At 43.9% G+C, this 8,851-nt stretch overlaps 1 protein-coding gene across 11 annotated transcripts in view; it reads right to left on the minus strand.

Moving 5' to 3' along the window:
* MTSS1 (MTSS I-BAR domain containing 1) overlaps positions 1–8,851 on the minus strand; it is a 126,231-nt gene that overhangs the window by 52,277 nt on the left and 65,103 nt on the right. The window contains exon 1 of one of the 11 annotated variants that reach the window (XM_031056758.1): positions 127–157. The exons of the other annotated variants lie outside the window; for them this stretch is intronic. The gene's annotated coding sequence lies outside the window, so the exon portion shown is untranslated. Of the gene's footprint in view, positions 1–126; positions 158–8,851 lie in introns of those variants that run through there. 11 annotated transcript variants of the gene reach the window in all.

Here is an 8,851-nt window from a genome sequence, read left to right on the forward strand (position 1 = left end):
CTTCCGGGTGGGGGGGGGCGCTGCCCAAATCCTCTCGGGGCCTCTCTCCCTCTGTCTCTCCTGGGGGGGCTGCCCACCGCCTCCTGGTGCCCCCACCACCCTTCCATCTTGAGGGGTCAGGCCTACCTCTGCCGGGCCACAGGCTTTCCCTCCCCGGCCCAGCTCGAAGCCGGGCAGGGGAGGCCTTGCCTCTTTGCTGGCCGGAAATCAAAGAGAGAGCCCAAGGGAGTGCTCTGCTTCTAACTCTTGTGTTCTCAGAGGCGCATCCACCCTCAGTGGCCAAGCCTGGTGTCAATTTAAAATCTGAACACCTATTGGCCTCTGGCCACTCCATTCCCAGAAAACCTGCTTCCTGTAAACCCACGACAACTGTCTTTCAACCACAGCTGGATTTCAGAAGTTATACAGGAAAGGATCTACGAGCTCTAACTGCCTTCTTGACAGACAAAGCTTTTTCCACTTCTCCAGAGCAGTTTCTTTTTCCCACTTGTCCAGAGTAGTTTCTTTTTCCCCAACAGCTTGACAAGCAATTCTGAAAACGAAAAACATACATTGCCTCTTCCCCGTAGCTGAGTCAGCAACAGCAAATTCCTGAAGCATGCCTGTACCCTGCTGGCCTTTGGACCCCTAGAATTGCTTCACTTTCCATCAGCACTTGAGTTCACCAAGCCCAGGCACAGCACAGTGTACTCAAGTTGCACTCATGCTTGCAGGACCAGCCTCTGTTTCTGCTCACAGTCCAGAGGGTTACCAAAACACAAATAAAAATTAGTGGGCAGAGCACATGTTTCTGTCATCACCCCAGGTTGAACATGCTTACTGAGAATTGAACTAAACACAGTGTCTCCTGTTCCAAACCTGCACCATTAGGCACACAGGTCAAGTTTTTACTTAAAAATTACCTTTGGTCACCTGTTACTTACCATTTCATAAGGCTTAGGAATCTCTTACTGGCTGTAAGCTAATAGGTAAGTGCTTAACCTTACAAAACATTTGCTCATGGGTTTTGATCCAGAAATCCTGGGTTCAAATTCCACAGCTGTGGTCTGTTCATTTGAGTTGCACAGTTGCAACAACTAGGAAAAAACAAATTACAAGCTTTCCCAGAGAGCAATGAAACATTTTTGTTCCACAGCAGGTAGTTTGATCAAAGCCTGTTATTAAATATTCTTCCACTTCTTATACCAAGTGTTCTGCATTATGGAAAGGCTTATTTTTACCTCAGTACCTACCCTGGTTGTATTTTAAAGCCACACTGAATATGATATATTTTTTAATCCAGATCAGACTCACCAAGACTCTTATCAGCATATCACTCAGGGGTTTGCAAGGAAAATATCTGTACCGTAAGCCCCAGCATGTACGAACACAGCTTCATTAACATAAACACTTTCATGCCAGTAAAACTGCATTTTCATTAGGCATTACACTGCTATTCACAAAGGTGTCAAAGCAGGGTTACTGCTTAATGGGCATAATATTACTGTGACACAGGGAAGCCCTAATGAGAGTTTTGCAACACACTATTGCAAAAGGGCTCCAGAACCAGTTATGACAGGAAGATCTATGTCTGAGACATCTATACCTATTTGAATGGGAGATATTTTGTTTTACAGGGGTAAAAAACGAATACTTTGTCCCTGTAACAGAAAGTGAATCAAGAGAAAAATACCCAGCAAGAAGATAAGCTGCCGAAAAAAAAGCAGGTGAAGAGTGAAGTCATGTATCAACCTCATGACTAAAAAGCAAGAAAGATGCCATCTGTTTGGCTTATACTTAAATCCAAATCCTCATTTTTTTCCTAAGACGGCCTTAAACCATGTCTCTTATGTGCCATTATAATCTTGTACTTTGGTTTGCACAGTAACTGTAAAGGTGCAGTATGTAGGCACCACAACTTTTGCTTTCAACTAAAATCACCTTCAGTGCTTCAACCCCTCAACACTTCTACAAGAAAAACCTGGTGAGTTACCACAAGCAACCAAAATGCCCAAACACCTGTGACCTGTACAGAGCTGTGAGGGTCTTCTACCTATGAGATTTCATCTCCCCACCAGATGATGGCCAATTCTGAGACGGCACAAATACCTTCAAAACTTGAACTGGTGACTTTGGGAGCTTACTGCTGAAAAGAGGCACGCCACAGGCATCACAAGTGGAGGTTTAAGGGGGAAAAAGTCTGAATAAAGCATATGTTTGACAGCTAGGTTAGGAGAGGCCCTAAACCTTTCCATTTCACAAGCAGTGCAATCTCTACACCACATCCCATGTCCTAGGAGTGTGGAAGCAGATATATCCTTGGCCTTGGGCACACTGTAACCTCAGCAGCTCCTGTCTCTAGTGGGTAAAACATAAAACTCATCATCAGCCTGAGAACAGGCACAGGTTGTGCTTATGTATGTTCAGCACAGGGGAGATGGTCCTTCCCTCCAGGAGCACCAGTGATTGACATTTGGTCAATTAGTTCTCTATTAACATGCAGCCAGGGACCTGGTAACATTTTTTTTTCCTTCCTGATTTGATAGAAAAGACATTGAAACATGTTACAATCTGCAAGACAGACTGATAAAACCAGCTGCCCAACAGACAGGCTTAATTCTCCTTGGAGGGCTTGAGAGCAGCTTTACGGCCTGCCGGATAAGTCATGTTTACGGCAGATCCTCAGAGCTGCTCAGCCTCCTGGATGAATTTAGCAATCAGTCCAGAGAGTAGATCTGCAGAGCAGTAATTAGCACAGGAGACAGTGGAGAAGTGATTGAGAAGAAACATTTAGTCTGTGTCAACATGGTGGGGCTTGTCCAAACTTCTGGGTGGCTCATGGAAGAAAGGCAGAGAAGGATCTACTTTCCACAGATCACCTTGAGGAACCTTAATCAGCTTTGCAACATTTCCTCCTTCCCATTTCAGGGCTTTTTAATTTTTTTTTTTATGTTAAAGAAAAATAAAATAGGGCAGGCCATGGGCATCCCTGTCAGGCAGCACACGGTGTTGCCACAGTGACTCTAACAGTACACGGTCAGTTGGCAGGCAGAGGATTTCCTCACCACTGTATTTCTGCTAATGAGTCAGCAAGTGCCTTAACTTAAACACACCACCAGCTTGATCAGGCTTGTTACTGTGCAACTGCACACCAGAGCAGAGCAGATGGAAGAGCACCTGTTGTACCAGCTGGACTTAACCCCACTACCCTCTAAACCACTTCCACAAAAAGCCACCATAGGGAACCCCAGCCACCATTTTCACAGAACTCAGCATCACTGTTTCAACCTCAGATGGATTGCATCAACATCAAAACAAAATAGAGAGATCATTAAAACAAGTTAAAAAGATGCAACTATGAACCCTCAGGTCAGAGGAGGGCCAGGAATCACCAGGGAGTGCAGCTCCCTCTGGGTTCTTCTGAAATAAAACTGAGCCACGGCAGCAAAACTCATCTGGTGCCTCTCATGTGAAAAGAGAGAACATGTCAAACAAGTTTCTGTAGGAAGGGTTGGTTTATTTGTACTTCTCTCCATTCTCAGGAGCTACACAACTTTTTTTCAAGTCAGTAACAACCTGTTACTGACATTTCAGTGACAGACAAAAAGCAGCACCAACAGCATCCATTCCAACACATGCTCCACCAGTTACCCCCAATATGTTCCCACTCCTGGATTTAAATTTGTGAACACAGGTCCCAGAGTACAAACAACCACTGCAAACTCAAAAGCACAGAAACTAAGAAAAACATTAATTTACCTCATGTAAATGGTTTAAGTGCTCATATTCCTTAGACTTCAATATGCAAAAAAACACAAGCAGATTCATACTAGAGTTAAATATGGAGTTATGGACAGACCAAGTAGGAGGTGGACAGGTCTTCTTGCCAGGGGTATTTATTGACTTTCTGAAAATGGCAAATGGGCATTAACTCAGAAAGTAAAAAGTGGTTCAAGAAGAGAAATAACATCACAAGCAAAAGATCAGATCTGGCCCTTTCCAACTTCCAAACTGACTTTGCCCTCTCTCTCATTTTCCAAGGCATTTCCCATCTCTGTCTGTGCCTAGCTGAGAAAATTGAGTCTGACACAGCAGACAGTCTGCTCCCATTTGATGAAGGAACAGCAATTCCTGAAAAAAAAGCAGGGCTAAGAATAGATCCCAGTGGTCAGAATAACTACATGAACTAAGTACACGGCACACATAAGATTTATTAGGTCTCACACTGTAACAGCACCATGAATCCTAATGGTGCCCTATTTGCTATCTGTGTCTGCCTTTAAATCAATGACAGAAGTCCACTTGGCACAGTAGCACATCATGAGGAGTTTCACCTGCAGTGGTTTACTTCTAGCCCTTCCCAATTCACTTGCGTTAAGCCAAAAACTGGTGGAAAAAAATGGAGAAGTCCTGCAGTTTCTACAAGCTGGTAAGCCTGTATGGCCGCCAACCAATTTGCCAGGTTGGGACTGCAGTACATGACCAGCTCAGAATGCACACTAGGCATGTGAGTTACTCAATGACCATGGAAGGAACACTAACAGCAGGTAATTTTACCTCCAAGGACAGACTCCTTATTTGGAACCTGTGATCTGAACCCTGACAAATTGAGGTATTACAGAAATGGCATTGCTGTTACAGCCAGCCTGCAAACGCTGCTGGACAAGGCACCTTGGAGGGGAACATGGGCTGTTCCAGGCAGTCCTGTTTGCAGGTGTGCCAAAAGGGCCACCAAAGAAGCCCACAGAGATGATGCCATGAAGGGCAGGACTGTTACCATCAGTGATAAATGACCAAAGGAAACAACATGGAGCAAAAGGGGAAGTGAAAGAGAGGAATGAAAAGTCTTCGGAGCACAAAGCCACCAATGGCAGGTCTGTTCTTCCTCCTGTTTTCCACATAAAATGGCTACACATCTGTCACCACAACCAGACTCCTCTGCATGGCAGGATCACCACGGCTCAATCTCAGGGTTACAGAAGAGTTTCACATCTTAGAGAGCCCATATGAGCCTCTGGCGCTCTGTATATTCAGTACAGGGGACAGAGATCCTCTAAGGAGGTCCCATAACCACCACCCCACATCCTGCTGTACAACCTGGCCTTCAAGGCTAAACATAGGCAGTAGCCCAAGCTTGTTTGCTATGGTCCACAAGCCTCTATATTGCCCATCTGAATCAATACCACATCATTTGACCTAAAATGATATTGACACCTTCAGTTCACAAGCAGACACTTCCATCTAACACCAACTTTGGTGCTGCTGGGAGCATGCTGGGAGCATGTCTCCAGTGCAAAAAGGATAGTAAACAAATTTGTTTGCACAAACCTTTGGAGAACTTTGGAGATGAAGCAATATTCAGTCACAACCAGTGTGCTCCAAGTTAAAGTACAGCTAAATAGTCCAGCAGCCACTCCAGGGTCAGCATAATCTCTTAAATCACTATTTTCCTGATACATCATTAATGTGAATAAAACAAAAGAAAAGACGTGCAGTCATAATAATCCTGCCCTTTTAAACACACCTGGTATTTGCTGGTCCTGCATCCCAATTGCAGGAACTAGCCTGGGATCACTGGGGAAACAAATAGATGGAAATGTTAGCTCCAAGGTTTACATATTTTTTCCATGATGAAAAGGGTCCCTCCAGGGCTGGTTCAGACACAAACTACGGGAGATGAGGAACGTCCTGGCTAATGCCCAGGGGTCTGTTCACATCACTGCATGTTCCTTAGTACAGCTGCCTACAGTATCTCTGATTTCACAACAGGTTCTTCTATCTTTACAAGCCTCACTCAACCTTCGTTGGCTGAGGACAAACAAACCCTAATGGAACCCCAGAGTGTTCCCAGCTCAGCTCCTCATTTCTCCTGTTCTACAAGAGACTCAAGGTGACCAGCTCACATGAGCTGTCTGGGAAAACAGTGATCTGGCAGGCAGTGCAGGTCTTGGAGAGACCATTTTTGCCAGAAATCTCAGCAGGGAGAGAGGCCTCACAGCGCGAGGCTGGAAGGCAGCGATGGGATTTTGCAGCAGCTCTGAGCCCTCAGTACCAACAGTGGCTCTGCTGTGCATTTAGGATTATTGATTATCCTCTCCTAATCCCATGATTGAATGCCCAGGGCAAAAGAAAAAAAAATGTATTATATACAGATAGATAGCTATTTAAAATCATTAACAGAGATTTATATCTCTGAGCTAGTCTTCTGTTCTCTGGGGAAACCAGACAGCTACATAGTAAGAGACTGAAAGCTACAATAAAATGAAAAAATGAGTTTCAATAAATCATTAAGCTAAAGCTTATAATGTTTATTTGCAATGTCATGTCTTCACAATCTACAAAAGCAGATGCATAACTTTTTGTTTTTCTTCTATTAACTGCTAAACAGTCATGTAACTATTACAAAAGATTGAAGTTGTTTTTTTTAAAGCATTGACCATTAGGGACTGCAGTTTCTTGTCATGGAAGGGATGGATACTTAAATGCCAATTTGTATTTTGAAAAAGGGATGGGAGATAAAATATATGTAAATGAAGGTTTGAGGGTGAGGCTGTTCACCTTCTGCTGATGATCCAGCAGCTAGATGTGCCCAAAACTTCGTTAACAACAACCTCTGTGAGATTATTTTTACCAGTTCTGCTCCATCTTCCCTCATTTAGACTTCTACACTCCATCCCTACATTTCCAAGTATATGACACATACAACAAAGCAAAGGCAGCAGCAGAGCCAGTTTTAAAGCTCCTCAGCGATGAAGTCCTGTGAGCTGTGGCACTCCCACCATGGGAGGGAAGGACAGGCAGAAAGCCTGGAAGAAGGCAGACTCATTTCAAGAGCAGAAGGGGTTTTTCAGGGTCAGCAGCTACTTGGCTACCCCCCTCCCTTGCACACAGCACTGGCCTCCCCCAGTCAGCTCTGCTCTCCCTCCCTGGGAAGATGGAAAGCCCAGGGTTGGGCACTGGAGGAGGAGGATGACCCTGCAGACATCCCTTTGAGACACCAGCTGATGGCAGATGCAAACAGCTGTGCCCCAGTGTCCTCCCCCACAGGGTGGGGCAGGTGCAGCCCAAGGAGACATGTGGCCATGTCCCCAAGACTCAGCAGTGACCAAAACAAGGGGCAGCCAGTGCTGCATCCAGAGCAATGTGTCTGCATGATCTCTCTGTTAAAAGCTCAGCTCTTCCCACTCTGGGCAGCTCCATGAACACCACTGACATTTTCCAGCCTTGCACTCCAACAGCCTACAGGCACACACCCTTCACCTCTCCCTCTGAAGTTCTATTACAGCCACCAGCACAGAGGAAGGAGAAATTAGCCTCAGGTATTTTAGGGATCCAAACAATTATATTAAACCTTGTTTCTATTTTTTAGAAGAAGAATAAAGCAGTACAACTCTCTGCTCCCTCAGGATTGACATCCAAAAATTTTTAGCATTTGTCTGTTTTACAGAACAAGACTTGCTCTATTCAATTTAGATCCAATCTGTTAATCTAGAAACAAAAGCATAAAAAATACTGAAATTATGACTAAAGGGGATTTCAAGAAGCCTACACTTTATACTGTTTTTCTGAGATATTAAGAATAGACTCTAACATGTATTCCACTGTATCTCCTGCTGGCACAAATGCAAAATTCAAAGCTGCTATGCTGCTTTTGTCGGCTGCTGCTGATGTTCACTGTAACTGTGCGTTCAATCCTGGGAAGGCTGCTCTTTAAAAGCTGAGCTGAAGCATGATTTCCAAAATCTTGGTCATACAAATCTGTGAGCAAATATCTCAACTGCTCTATGCAAACCCTCAAATTATTGCTATACTCAAGCCATTGAAGACCACCAAATTAACAAACTCCAGCCCACATGACTAAGGTTCACAGAAGTTCAACCCCAGCTTATGTAAGAGACAGAACTTGTGTGTTTGCCTTTAAAAAAAACCCACCAAGATAAATCCTAGGGTCAGCAAACATGCTGTGCAATATTTAACAAGAAAAAGCTGTGACCTTAACAGGATTTGCAGCCTAAAACTGCTCCTGAAGGCAACAAACATGACATGATCATTCTGACAGCTGTGACAAATTAGGTTTCATTTGCCTGAGAGCCAGCCATGTTCATTTAACTGCAATTACAGGCACATCATGATCCCCATGCTGGGGAAAGCACCCAGCCATGGAGCCAGACAGTGGAACAAAGCACCTTCTACAGATCAACCTCTTCAAATGCTGCTTCTCTAACAACACCAAGCCTTCAAAAACAAACACTTGTTAACATGCACCAGTAGCTTCCCCAGGTGTTTACCGTGGTCCCCCAGCTCCTTTTCAACCAGTGGAACAACAAAACCTGGTTCAGATGCTTTAAATTCTGCATGCTTTCCCTGCCTGCCTGGTTGTAAAATGCAGTGCTTGCAGGGGAACATGCTATTTATAGCTATTTACTGTTGGGTCCAATCCAGGAGATTTGAAAATTATTTCATCCAGCCTGAAATACTATTTTGAAAGACTAAACACAAAAATTAATCAGTTTGGGGTTTTTTTGTAACTTGCCTTTATGCCGGAGAACATATCTGGGCCTTCTAATCTTTAGAGCAAAATTCTGCATACTTACCCATAATTTCATAAAAACCCTATCCTTATCTGCTTATACTTCAGCCCCACCAAAGAAGAAAGCTTTGATCAATTATACATTCACCATTTCAATGTATTTAGTTGGTGAGTTAATTTAAAGGAAAAAAAAACCACCTCTGGGATGTGTCCATCAGCTTCCTTAAAAATTCCTAGATAACAGATCCACAGTGAGTCTAATCCATTTAGACTCAAAACCACCACTCCTTTTTTCTTTAAGACATCATTTCTTTATTCCCAAGCAGGACTCTCCCAGCCTAT

Source organism: Geospiza fortis, unplaced genomic scaffold (assembly GCF_000277835.1).
Source record: "Geospiza fortis unplaced genomic scaffold, GeoFor_1.0 scaffold111, whole genome shotgun sequence".
Classification (NCBI taxonomy): Eukaryota; Metazoa; Chordata; class Aves; order Passeriformes; family Thraupidae; genus Geospiza; species Geospiza fortis.